The following is a 13,898-nucleotide window of genomic DNA, read 5'->3' as shown; positions in this document are numbered from 1 at the left end:
TGCCGTTCTGGCTCTATGGGCCGTTCTGGCAAAGGCCAAAATTCGAATTATGTGAAACAGGTTAAACAGGTAGGAAGGTAGAGAAGACCGCGGTTCGTTGTCACACTTTTTACTTGTGCGTATTTCTCAGCACCAGTATATCTTACAAGAGATGATTGCCTTAGATTTTTGGGGGTAACTGATTTGCAGGAACAAATTACCATGTGTCGTTAACCGAATCCAGGACAAGCTTTTTCTGAAAATGAGCAGCTGATTATTTGGTTTGAACCTAAACTTAGAATGTACACTCGCACCAAAGAGAACGACACCCCTGAACCATACTGCCTGAACCTAACAAAAAGCCAAAGTTCAGTTTGTTCGCAATACCTAGAGGAGAAGGAAAAATGGGAAAATGGCATTCGCACAGATTTGAGAAAACAGTCGCTTTCAAACTAGGGGTTCCGTGGCTAATTGAGGTAAGACAGCACTTCTGTTCATAGACTATGCATGTATGAACGACACATTGATACATCCAGCCCAAACTTAGGCGCCAAAGTTCTGGCGCATGTCTTTAAGATGATAGTTACCGTATGGCTTGACCTATGAACTCAGAATATAGGTCTCCGTTTCCCCTTTTCAACAAAGATAATTGTTCACGGATACTACCATAATTGTCTCTTCAACACCCTCTCTTCCTTCCTGTCTCTGTCTATCTCAGGACATAAAGGGAGAATGTGGTCCATGAATCACCAGACAGTGGCATGCTATTTTATTCCTGATACTGCAGATCCTCAAAACCGTGTATTTTCCTGGGGTGGTGTGTGTGTGCTCATGTTTGTACGTCTTCTACCCACGGCATATTTCTCAGCAAAGTGAACGAGCATGACTAATGTTTTCGAATAATTCTCACATGGACACACGGAGCCCGGGTTATTTTCCTGGGGTGGTGTGTGTGTGTGCTCCTGTTTGAATGTCTTCTACCCACGGCATACGTCTACCCAAAGCAGAGGGAAAGAGCATGACTCATGTTTTTGAATAATTCCCACACGGAAAGAGGCCGGCCTTACCTTTGATTTGACCTCCAATGCAACGGCACGCACACCCTGAATCACGATGCACGCACAAACACACACGGTAACAGTAAACACACACACACACACATCGTTGATATATGCCTTCCTTGGCACTCAACCCCAAAATTTAAAATGATTGCCCAGCACTGGGCGCAAACTCGTAATGCTCGGAGCCAAAGCGTTCTGCTCAGACCATATCGCTACTGCAGTTCACAATGCAAGCCATGAGAATACGGATGATACCTGACGGTAATAGCATGTCATTTTTGATTATTTAGTTTTAAACTTTCCCCAAAACGTTGAGTTGCTTCTATTTTAACCCTGTAACCACGCAGAATTAACCCTGTAACCACACAGAATTAATGCATCAAAAAATATATGTCCATCCATAATATGTCAACATTCGGGACGCCCCCAGGTGGTGAGAGTAGGCAACAACACATATGCCACGCTGACCCTCAACACGGGGGCCCCTTAGCGGTGTGTGCTTAGTCCCTTCCCATACTCCCTGTTCACCCACGACTGTGTGGCCGCACACGACTCCAACACCATCATTACAGTGGTTCTTCTTTTAAAAGTTGCGTCGTACTACAGCACGTCTTGTGGGCTGCCGCAGAATTCTATGGCACGTTATTTAAGCGTCAGCCATTGTTGCCATTAATGCTAGTTAGTGCTAGTTTGGCTACCAGAGGGCATATTTTTTAATATTGACTGTACTAGAGAATTTTAGTATATGGGACTGATTTGAAGAAATGTAGCTTAATTAATTTGATTAATACTATGGTGTTTCTATTCCAAGAAAAGCGAAAAACAAAACCCTCAGGAAAATATGGCGCTGTACAATGTGACCGGTCGGCAGTGGTGTAAAGTACTTAAGACAAATACTTGAAAGTACTACTTAAGTAGTTTTTTGGAGTATCTGTACTTCACTTTCCTATTCAATTTTTGACTACTTTTACTTCACTACATTCCTTAAGAAAATGATGTACTTGTGATACATTTTCCCTGGCAACCAAAAGTACTAGTTACAATTTGAATGCTTAGTAGTACAGGAAAAAGGTCCAATTCACACACTTATCAAGAGAACGTCCCTGCTCATCCCTACTGCCTCTGATCTGGTGGACTCACTAAACATAAATTCCTTTATAAATTATGTCTGAGTGTTGGTGTGTACCCATGAATGTCAAAAAAAGTAATAAAAAATGAAATTGTGCCATCTGGTTTGCTAAATATAAGGAATTTGATGTGTAGCATTTACTTTTACTTTGTACTTTTACTCAAGTATGACAAATGAGTACTTTTTCCACCACTGTACTTAAGTACATTTAAAATCTGAGTAGTATTTTACTGGGTTACTTTCAATTTTACTTGAGTCATTTTATAATAATGTATCTTTACTTTTATGTATGTATGACAATTGAATACTTTTTCCACCTCATGCCGGTCGAGGGTAGGCTACTGTACTAAGAGCAAAATTATCCTAACATTTCCACACCCTAATTGTAGGCTAACCAATACGCAAACAGAGATTCAGTGAAATAAAAGTCTCAGAGCAGCGCCAAATGGTGCTGAAATAGTTGCCCACATCTCATTCAGTGATATTTATTCCCATAGTAATTCATTATGGATCCATAACGAAATAAAAAAGTATCAAAATACTAAAATACTACTTAAACAGGACTCTTAAAGAACTTAATTTAAATGTTAGTTACATGTTTTTTGATCACAGAAACAATGATAAAATATGGGGAAATAAATAAATAATGAAATGTTATATAAAGCAGCCCGTGTAATCATCTGCCAGAGAGTAGCCCCAATCGGCCCGAGACCCAAGTAATACATTTAGGCCAGATAACTCACACCGGAATCGGCCCGAGCATCATCAAGGGATATGTTGGACCCTATGTCAGAGAGGTGTTTCTGGGACCACATCGTGTCTATTGTCCTGCTAAAAGCCCTGGTGAAAAAGGCCTCCAGGGCCGACAGAGAAGTTCCTTACTTTTCCCCCCTTCTACTTGCATTTCCTTCCATTTATTCCCATAGTAATTCGTTATGGTTTGCATTGCAAATGGGGGAATAAACTGGGTCAAGACACCAGCACAGTAAGTAGACCTTCATGCAGTAAAATAAAGGTTAAATAAACACATAAGACCTACAACAATTTTAACAGCACATTACTCAACAACATATCTAAATATCTATATTTTTATCTCTACATGTAGGTCTCCCGATTTAAACCTGATCGAACTTGTTTCAACTAAAATGTAGTTGAAATAATCGCCTGGCATGAATTGTGACTCCATCTCGTTCCTCGCTCTCTTCAACTCCGCCAATGTCGCCTGACTCTATGCCAAGGATGTGACTCTCCTTCAATAATTACATGTAGAGGATTGGAGGATTCTAAATTAATATCTAAGACGCATTTTTTCGTTAGGGCAAATCTGACCTGTGAGAATATCTAAGAGGCTTTTATGTTATTATAATGCAGGGTTAATAATAACAATAATCCCTTTGTTTAAAAAATAACGATATTTTGGAGATGATTTTGTTTCAAATAACCAAAAGTGAAGGGAAAAAGGCCATTCTTGAACATGGGGTGAGACATCCTTACTAATTTGTAAATAAAGCCAGTTATTTAGAATTGATTTATTTCTGTTTTTAGAGGGAGAGAAACCAAAAGCCCGCCGTGACTATTTTCTTTTGAAAATCGTCAGTCCACATGCCAAGTGAAATTACCCCATTGTATTTACCAAAGTTCTCTCTTAACTCCAGGACCAACCGACAGTTCTTGTTGTTGTTGCCTGATGCAGGACGATGATAACGCCTCCTTTAATTGCCACAGTTTAGACGACCGATAGATCAGAGTTCTAACTCCTCCTTTGTGATAGTGTGGTGCAATGACAGAATGCCACCATCTACCACTAACGGTCATGGCATAAACTTGTAACTTTTAAAGAAAGAACCAACTGTAAGTTTGCAGACGACATAAGGAGGATGATGAGACAGCCTATAGGGTGGGAGGTCAGTGACCTGGCAGCTGATCATGGACAACAGAAAACGGAGGGCCGAGAACAACTCCAACACCACCAAAGGTGCCTTCTTTGGCCTCATGGGTGGAGTGTTATTCATATTTGTCAAAATTAAAAACGGACACAATCCGGTGTTTCTGTTATATTTCAGTCTTTTGTGATGTTTATAAAGTGTAACATTGGGATGCAAACTTAAAATGTAATACATTTCAACTTTATATCCGACATGGTACAAGGTGTCTTCTTTTTTTAAGCCCATAACCATGTGTGTGAGGTGTATACTTTTGTTTCATTAAGACGACCAAGAATCACTGTGTGACCCTGATTTAGCCCGCTGCAGTAAAAAGTTTGAAGTTTGTCAACGACATGGCGGTGGTAGGTCTGATCACTGATGACGATGAGACAGCCTATAGGGAGGAGGTCAGATACCTGGCATTGTGGTGCCAGGACAACAACCTCTCGCTCAATGTCAGCAAGACTACAGGAAACAGAGGGCCGCGCACGCCCCCAATCACATTGTAGGGGCTGTAGTGGAGCAGGTTGAGAGCTTAAAGTTCCTCGGTGTCCACATCACTAAGGATCTATTGTGGTCCAAACACACCAACACAGTCGTGAAGAGGGTACGACAACATCTCTTCCCCCTCAGGAGGCTGAAAAGATTTGGCATGTGCCCTCAGATCCACAAAAAGTTCTACAGCTGTACCATTGAGAGCTCATCTTGACTGGCTGCATCACCGCTTGGTATGGCAACTGCTTGGCATCCCACTGCAAGGAACTACATCACGCAAGGAGCTACACCAGTTATCCAGGACCTCTATGCCAACCGGTGTCTGAGGAAGGCCCTAAAAATTGCCCAAGACTCCAGCCACCCTAGTCATAGACTGTTCTCTCTGCTACCGCAGAGCAAGCGATACCGATGCACCAAACCTGGAACCAACTGGACCCTGCACTTCTACCCCCCAAGACATAAGACTGCAAAATAGTTAACCAAACAGCTACCCTGACTATCTGCATTGACCATTTATTTTAATAAACTTTTTTATATCGTCACATACGCTGTTGCTACTGTCTGTCACTAGTGATATGTACATATCTTCCACTGCACATCGACCCGGTACTTGTACCCCTTGTATATAGCCAAGCTATCGTTAATCATTGTGTATCTATTAGTACTTTTATCATTGCGTGTTTCACTTTTCTATTATTTCCCTCTTCTCTTTCTCTCAGCATTATTGGGAAGAGCCCATAAGTAAGCTTTTCATTGTTTATCCACAACTGACGTTTACGAGTAAAAGGATTTAATACAATTTGATTTGAGATGAGGGTCATAGAGACACTGTTCTCAACATGTAGCCCAGTAAGCCCACACCCTTCAAGAGCGGTTCTCTCTCCAACCTCCTCAGAGAATCACCATCTCAAGTATCTGTTATCTGTGTCTAGATGGTGGGAGGGCGAGAGAGAGAGAGGATGAGTGAGAGAGAGAAAGATGATAGAGAGAGAGACAGTGTGAGAAAGAGAGTGAGAGAGAACAAGAGTTAATTGGAGAGAGAGCGAGAAGTAAGGAAGGGAGAAGGAGAGTGAGAAAGAGAGGCAGATATATAGTGAGAGAGAGGTAGAGTGAGAGAGAGAGAGAGAGAGAGAGAGAGAGAGAGAGAGAGAGAGGGAGAAAAAAAGACAGGCAGTCAGGTGTTAACTGGCCCATGGTCTGGGTGAATGTGTTTTAAAATGGCCCTGAACTGACAGTGATTGACAGGAATGAGCTGAGAGTGATGGATGGAGCCTCATCTCTCCCTCCCTCCCGTCTCCCTCGCACTCTTTTCCACCGTCTCCCCTCATCCCTCCTCATCCCGTAGACAATCAAGACAAAGTCGGGGCACTTGTTCCATCAGGCCAGGGCGCTCTGAGTTGGCTGCATGTATTGAACCAGGACAGACACACACACGTACATACACACGCACGCAGACACACAACCCCGACACGCCTGGATGGGTTTCTCAGTCCCAGGCCCCCACAGGCCACAGCGCGGGGAGCAAATATTTTCATCTTCACTGCGAGTTAGGATTCAATCATCTTCCCTGTATGCTGGATTTGTACCCATCAATTTCAGCTGCTCTCCCACTAGGGAGGAGGGAGAGCGAGAGAGAGAGAGAGAAAGCGAGAGAGACGGAAGACAGACAGACAGAGAATGAGTGGCAGCATGCATAGGGAGGGAGAGACAAAGAGAGACGTAAACAGATAGTGAGTGATTGGTAAAGAAAAGACGTTGACAGACAGAGAGAGGGAAATCAAGAAAGAGAGCGGGAGAGATAATGAAAGAGAGAGTTGTCCTGCTGCCTCTGTCAACATAGCCCCCAGCCCCCTCATTCCCATCCCTGTTGTCACAGTGATAGATAAATCCTCCATAAAACTCCTGCTTCAACATCAGCATGCTCCCAGGGCCCGGACCGGTGATGTCATCAAAGAGAGCCATCCTGCGGGGTAGCTGCTCTCTGATCCCTGAGCTACTACAGAGTCAGCCCCTCCGTGTGCGTGTGTTTGTGTGCGTGTGATGACAGGACAGTCCACATGCATTTTAATCTGCCATAACTCAGCCCTGCCCTGCAGCCAATTAAGATAAGCTTTGAAAATGATAAGGCTGGGCAGATATGAAGCCGGGTCTGGGGAATCGATTTGACGTACAACACAGTTAGTTACTGTTATTGAAAAAACCTTAGTTAACACAGAGGGTGACGGAACGGGAGGGGAAGGATGAAAATATGACTATTCTGAGTTGTTGGTTGATGTTTAGTGACAGGAGGTCTAAGTGGGTGTATATATTCTCTCTTGGATCGTTAGATTAATGCAGATTGGAGAATAAAGATGTCCGCCTAGGCCAGAGCAGCTTGGAGAAAACAAGAGTTTAGCAATACATAACCAAGGTCGAGACATCATATTCCCTGTATTAGTGAGACTACAATTTACGTTAAAAACCAGTAGTCTGTCGTACTCATGTGAAAATTCCCCTCTTTGCATTCTCTGCTAAATCCACAAGAAAACTGCAGAATTTCCCTTGTCTTGTCAGACCAAAGTTACTATGTCAAACTAATGTGAGATGTCTATGTATTTCCCTCCAACACATGCAAAACAAATCTAAAGAGTTTTATTCCAAAACACTATATGTGATACGTTTCAGGAAACTAGGCATATGTCGCACTTCACTACATAAAAGGAGAGGCATTTGAACGCAATTTTTGTATTTTTATCAAATTGTGTTTCTTTTTGTCAGAAATGCCTTATGGAACATGTGAACTTTCATGTGTCTTAACAAACGTATTATCTGTAAATCTGTAAATACTAAAATCGAATTGATAAATTATGAGCCTAGTTGGTTACAGGAACATTCCGCTAGCCATGATTGGCTGAGATAATGGACGGGCTGGACATTCCCAAGAGATGGACATTCCCAAGAGATGAGTTCATGTAGGTAGGGGTGAAGTAACTATGCATAGATGATAAACAACGAGTTGCAGCAGTGTACAAAACAAATGGTGGGAGGGGTCAATGTAAATAGTTTGTTAGCTATTTAATTAATTGTTCAGCAGTCTTATGGCTTGGAGGATAGAAGCTGTTAAGAAGCCTTCTGGTCCTAGACTTGGTTCTTCTGTACCGCTTGCCGTGCGGTAGCAGAGAAAACAGTATATGACATGGGTGACTGGAGTCTCTGACAATTTTTTGGGCCTTCCTCTGACACGCCTATTAAATAGGTCCTGGATAGCAGGAAGCTTGGCCCCAGTGATGTACTGGGCCATACGCACTACCCTCTGTAGCGCCTTACGGTCAGATGCCGAGCAGTTGCCATACCATGATGCAACTGGTCAGGATGCTCTTGATGGTGCAGCTGTAGAACGTTTTGAGGATCTTTGGACCCACAACAAATCTTTTCAGTCTCCTGAGGGGGAAAAGGTGTTGTCGTGCCCTGTTCACGGCTGTCTTGGTGTGTTTGGACCATGATAGTTTGTTGGTGATGTGGACACCAAGGAACTTGAATCTCTCGACCCGCTCCACTACAGCCCCGTCGATGTTAACGGGTGCCTGTTCGGCCTGCCTGTTCCTGTAGTCCAGGATCAGCTCCTTTGTCTTGCTCACATTGAGGGAGAGGTTGTTGTCCTGCTACTACACTGCCAGATCTCTGACCTCCTTCCTATAGGCTGTCTCATCGTTGTCGGTGATCAGGCCTACCACTGTTATGTCACCAGCAAACTTAATGATGGGGTTGGAGTCGTGTTTGGCCACGTGGTCATAGGTGAACAGTGAGTACAGGAGGGGAATGAGTACACACCCCTCAGGGGCCCCAGTGTTGAGGATCAGCAGGGCAGATGTGCTGTTGCCTACCCTTACCACCTGGGGGTGGCCAATCAGGAAGTCCAGGATCCAGTTACAGAGGGAGGTGTTCAGTTCCAGGGTCCTAAGCTTAGTGATGAGCTTTGTGGGCATTATGGTGTTGAACGCTGAGCTGTAGTCAATGAACAGCACTCTCACATAGGTGTTCCTTTTGTCCAGGTGGGAAAGGGCAGTGTGGAGTGCGATTGAGAATGCGTCATCTGTGGATCTGTTTGGGCGCTAGGCGAATTGGAGTGGGTCTAGGGTATCCGTGAAGATGCTGTTGATGTGAGCCATGACCAGCCTTTCAAAGCTCTTCATGGCTACAGATGTGAGTGCTACGGGTCTGTAGTCATTTAGGTAGGCCTCCTGCCTGGTGGTTGCCGGTAGTGTGGGAGCTGGACACGGACATTGAGCAGGGGTTACGTGCAGATCCCTCTCCCGTCCAGTGTCCCGCTGGGCGTCTGTACGTCCCGTCTGCTGTCCGTGACCCGTTGATCTATTGGGCCCACATGTCACCCTCCTCTAGTCATCCTGGGATCGGTCGGACAGTGCGCTGTTTGAGCGGGAGGTACTGGTGGCCTACCTTGGCTAAGGATGTGAGGGTTTATGTTCCCTCCTGCTCAGTGTGTGGCCAGTGTAAGGCTCCTAGGCTTCTGCCCAGAGGTAAGCTACACCCTATAACTGTTCCACAGCAGCCTTGGTCGCACCTATCAGTGGATTTTCTTACTGATCTTCCACTCTCACAGGGCAACAACGCCAACCCTGGTCGTTGTGGATCATTTCTGTAAGTCCTGTCATCTCCTCCCTCTGCCCGGTCTCCCTATGACCTTAAAGACTGCGGAGGCCTTGTTTACACAGATCTTCCGATACTACAGGGTGCCTGAGGATATAGTGTCTGATCGAGGTCCCCAGTTCACGTCGAGGGTCTGGAAGGCGTTCATGGAACGTCTGGGGGTTTCAATCAGCCTTACTTCAGGTTTTCACCCGAGAGTAATGGGCAGGTGGAGAGAGTGAACCAGGATGTGGGCAGCTTTCTACGGTCCTATTGCCAGGACCGGCCGGGGGAGTGGGCGTAGTTCGTGCCCTGGGCCGAGATGGCACAGAACTCGCTCCGCCACTCTTCTACTAACATGTCCCCCCCCCCCCCCGTGCGTACTGGGGAACCAGCCGGTTCTGGCGCCTTGGCATCAGGATTAGACTGAGGTTCATGCGGTGGACGACCGGTTCAGGCGTGCGGAAGAGAGATGGGAAGCTGTCCGTGTCCACCTTCAGCAGGCCGTGACGTGCCAGAAGGTTAACACAGATCGCCACCGCAGTGAGACCCCTGTGTTCGCACTGGCTCTCGACCCGAAACCTGCCCCTCTGCCTGCCCTGCCTGGAAGCTGGGTCCACGGTTTGTGGGGCCATTTAAAGTCCAGAGGAGAGTGAACAAGGTTTGTTATAGGTAACAGCTTCCACCCAATTACCGTATTAACCCCTCGTTCCATGTGTCTCTCCTCAGGCCGGTGGTGGCTGGTCTGCTCTAGGAATCTGAGGTGCGGGAGGTTCCTCCACCCCCTCTGGACATTGGGGGGGCCCCGGCATACTCCATTCGTGCCATACTGGATTCGAGGCGCCGGGCGAGGGGCCTTCAGTATCACGTGGAGTGGGAGGAGTACGGTTCGGAGGAGAGGTGCTGGGTCCCGGTTGAGAACGTGTTGGACCCATCTATGCTGCAGGAGTTCCACCGTCTTCGCCCGGATCGCCCTGCGCCTCGCCCTCCGGGTCGTCCCCAAGGCCGGTGTCGACGCATTGCTGGAGCAGCCACACATCAGGGGGGGTGTACTGTCACGACTTCCGCCGTAGTTGGTATCTTTCCTTGTTGGGCGGCGTTCGGCGGTCGAAGTCGCCGACCTTCTAGCCATCGCTGATCTCCTTTTCATTTTCCTTTGGTTTTGTCTTGTATCACACCTGGTTTCAATCCCATTCATTACATGTTGTGTATTTAACCCTCTGTTCCCCCTCATTGTCCTTGTCGGTGATTGTTTGTTTGCAAGCATTGTGCAAGTTATGTTCTGGTGTGCGACGGGTTTTGAACCCACTTGTCTCATTTAGTATATTTCGGTTTTCTGAGTTTTTGAGCACTTATTAAACTGCTCCGTTTCTACCAAGTTCGATTTCCCACGCCTGACTTCCCTGCCACCAGCACACACCCCCTAACACCAAGTTCTAAAATTCTCTGGTAGAATGCCCTGCTTTTATTTTGTCACACTCATGACCGTAAGCTATTTTCTGTAATTAGCTCACCATTAACTTGTAAATAATGATCTTGTTGTGAGTTTCTTTTTCTGCATTAATGAATACAAATGAGCTAAAGTTAAATATTAGTCTAGTATACAAATTAAGAAATAGTTTGGAGAGGATTGTCACATTTTCGTATTGACTCAAAAGAAACGTGCTATTTCACTATTGAATCACACTTTGTTAGTTGTTTTTCCTTTTCTTTTTCATTTCTGTTTAATATAATTTTTGATGTGTCCATTTTATTGAAATGAATGTTACTGTTGTCTTAGGCCTATAAGGCCCAATGTGAAAAGGGGTTTCTGTTTGTTCACTTGTTTACATGGATATGCTTCTTAATAAAAACCTATTTGAAACAAGCCATTACACTTTGTTATTATCATGGCATTTCATTATTCTTATTCAGGTTATCACTTATAAATATTAAATCTACAAATGAAGAAATGCCAGGTTGGAGAGGATCTGTCGCATTGAGTCAAAATAAAGATATATGCAACTAATTATGACAAATGTTAAGAAAATGTTGAGCAATGTAATAAAGCGACTTTTCAAATAAATTCCGTTACACGTTATGTTGGCTGACAAGTTGTTATGCTACGCTATCCTTACGAACCGTGTAGCATTACAGCAGTATGCACAGATATGTCAGCTAGTTACATAACGTTAGCTGGCTACTAATACATCGAACATTGCCAGGCTAACTATCCGCTATCTAACTAACTACCCAAATTTTATTGACTTAATATTCACATCATTCTTAGCTAAGTGTGGCTGGCTATTTACTCAGATCTGGCTATTTACTCAGATTTCAGAGCACTCACGCACAGAATATCGGATATACGAACGCTCAACACCCGTTGAATATGGCCGATGTCAGTAAACGTCGGCAAAAATAAAAACTTTATTAAATTGTTTCCAGCTGCACAGTTACAGTCACCAATGCTCTCGACAACATGAAAACAGTCTAATCAGCTCTGCTAGGGTGTGTAAAATGGACAGAGTGAGGTGTTCTCTCATTTGTGTCTGGAAATAGCTAGCAAAGCCAGACAAAGTTAGCCAGTTAGCTTGGGTGCTTGGCTGCCGTTGAACGCTGGCATCAGTCCTACTCCTCAGCCAGTGGCATAGCGCGCTATGAACGCTCAGAGAGCGAAATGCTCTGAATTTAAGAAAGGACAATCTGACATTATTTGAACTGGCTAGCCAGCAAACTTAACATTAGCTAACGAGAGGAGAGAGAGCGAGAGAATTTTACCCTTTTGTACTTTAACTATTTCCACATTAATGTAAACACTGTTATAGCCATAATATGACATTTTAAATGACACTCCGTTGGAACTTTTGTGAGTGTAACGTTTACAGTTTTGTATCGTTGATTTCACTTTTGTTTATTACACTTGCTTTGGCAATGCAAACGTATTTTTCACATGCCAATAAAGCCCATTGAATTGAATTGAGAGAGAGGGGGGGGGGGTGGCTGGTTAAACAGTAGGGAGGCATTCAGGCATTGGATCTTCTCCCTCTGACCTGTCCATATGGCTGTTGCTTTCCTGTTTCTCGTTTTCCCTCTCTTCCTCTTCTATATCTCTCTATTGTCCTCTTCTCTCTGATCCTACTCTTTCCCCCTGCCTCGCCTATCTCTCTGCGTCTCTGTATTTTTCTCTCCCTTACTTTTAGTCTCTTTCCTCTCTCTCACTATGCTCCCTCCCCCCCCCCTCCATTTAAATATATAACAGTGCAGTGTCCTTCCGAGCATCTGTTAAGACAAGCAGCAATGTCATCCAGCTCTGTCTCGTATGGCCGTGCCTCTGCTCAGCTCAGCCCCAGTCTGTCATAATGAGACTAGAACAGAGGCTATAGAGCAGACACAGACACCAGGACTGGATGGGCTCAATCACAAACAGTGCTCTCTAAAGTGCTAGTCTGACATGGATCTAATGGATTATACATGAAAATAATTTATTTCTCTTCCTCCTCCCTCCTCCCTCTCCAGGAGCGATCATCTGATTATGAAGGGGAAAAAAACTGCACACCTCAGTGTTTATGAAAATAGAGTACATATGGATTTAACTGTTTGCATGATGTGGATTTGGCTGTGAAACAGACGGTTTGTGATGTAGAGAATGCTGCAGTACAATTGCAGACACAGGCACACACGAATGCACAAAGGCAACAGTGAGCGCCAATCAGTTATGTCATTAACTGTTAGCGAGTGATACTGCACCCAGGGTAAACAAAATAACAATACAATGAAACTATTGTGGTGAAATGACTTGTGGGAATCAACTTGCCGAGTTGTACTTGTAGGAGAACTGGAGAGAGCTGTTCAGCTCATAACAATGAACAAAACATGTGAACCCAACATGACACCAACCTGGGAGTCGTAGTTTTAATTAGCCAACACACTGTTCGTAGTAACTACAGAGCCATATGGGATACTTTTGTCTAAATCAATATGTGTGGTAGCTAAGATTAAAACTGGCAAAACACTTCAGAAAGTAAGTCAAATAAGTATTCTTATAATGCTTTCTCTATCCAGCCTCCAAGGGCCTTCTAACGCATTTCCAATGAGCAGTAAAAAAGTTCAAAGTGTTTCAAAGAAAAAGCTGTAGTAATGGGCCAATGTCCTTGAATCAGTGTTTGGATGAAGGGTAATAATGGTATAGAGTTCACTGAACATGGCTTTGTGCCTTCAGGCCAGAACACAAATAAAGCCTGAAGTTTCCAGCTCCGTGTGTTGTACTTAACGACATCGTCACTTCAGCTGTCAGTGTAATAAACCTAACACAGTGGAATGTGAGCGTGTGTTATCTGTAAATTGGTGTGAGCATGTGCATCGTTGAGAACGCATGAGGTTGTGTGTCTGTTGATGTGCGTGTGTGCGGGCGGCAGGTTTTACTCCGCAACTTCATTATTACCACGACACTTTGTTATTATCAGTAGCATTTCATTATTATTATTCAAAGTTACTACCTCTAAATATTAGTCTAGTATACAGATTAAGAAATGTCAGATTGGAGAGGATTGTCACATTTTCGTATTGACTCCAAAGAAACGTGCTATTTCACTACTGAAAAACACTTTGTTGTTTTCCTTTTTCTCTTCTTTTTCATTTATGTTTCAAATCATTTTTGATGTGTCCATTTTATTTCAATGTTTGTCACTGTTGTCTTAGGGC

The 13,898-nt window shown here is 44.2% G+C and overlaps 1 protein-coding gene across 4 annotated transcripts in view; it reads right to left on the bottom strand.

The window, feature by feature from the left end:
* The window catches only part of LOC135556171 (low-density lipoprotein receptor-related protein 8-like), a 249,983-nt gene that overhangs the window by 39,629 nt on the left and 196,456 nt on the right, over positions 1 to 13,898 (bottom strand). The window lies entirely within an intron of this gene.

This window comes from Oncorhynchus masou, chromosome 15, assembly GCF_036934945.1.
Source record: "Oncorhynchus masou masou isolate Uvic2021 chromosome 15, UVic_Omas_1.1, whole genome shotgun sequence".
NCBI lineage: Eukaryota > Metazoa > Chordata > Actinopteri > Salmoniformes > Salmonidae > Oncorhynchus > Oncorhynchus masou.
The sequence above is the reverse complement of the archived record's forward strand: the minus strand, read 5'-3'. Positions and strand labels throughout refer to the sequence as shown.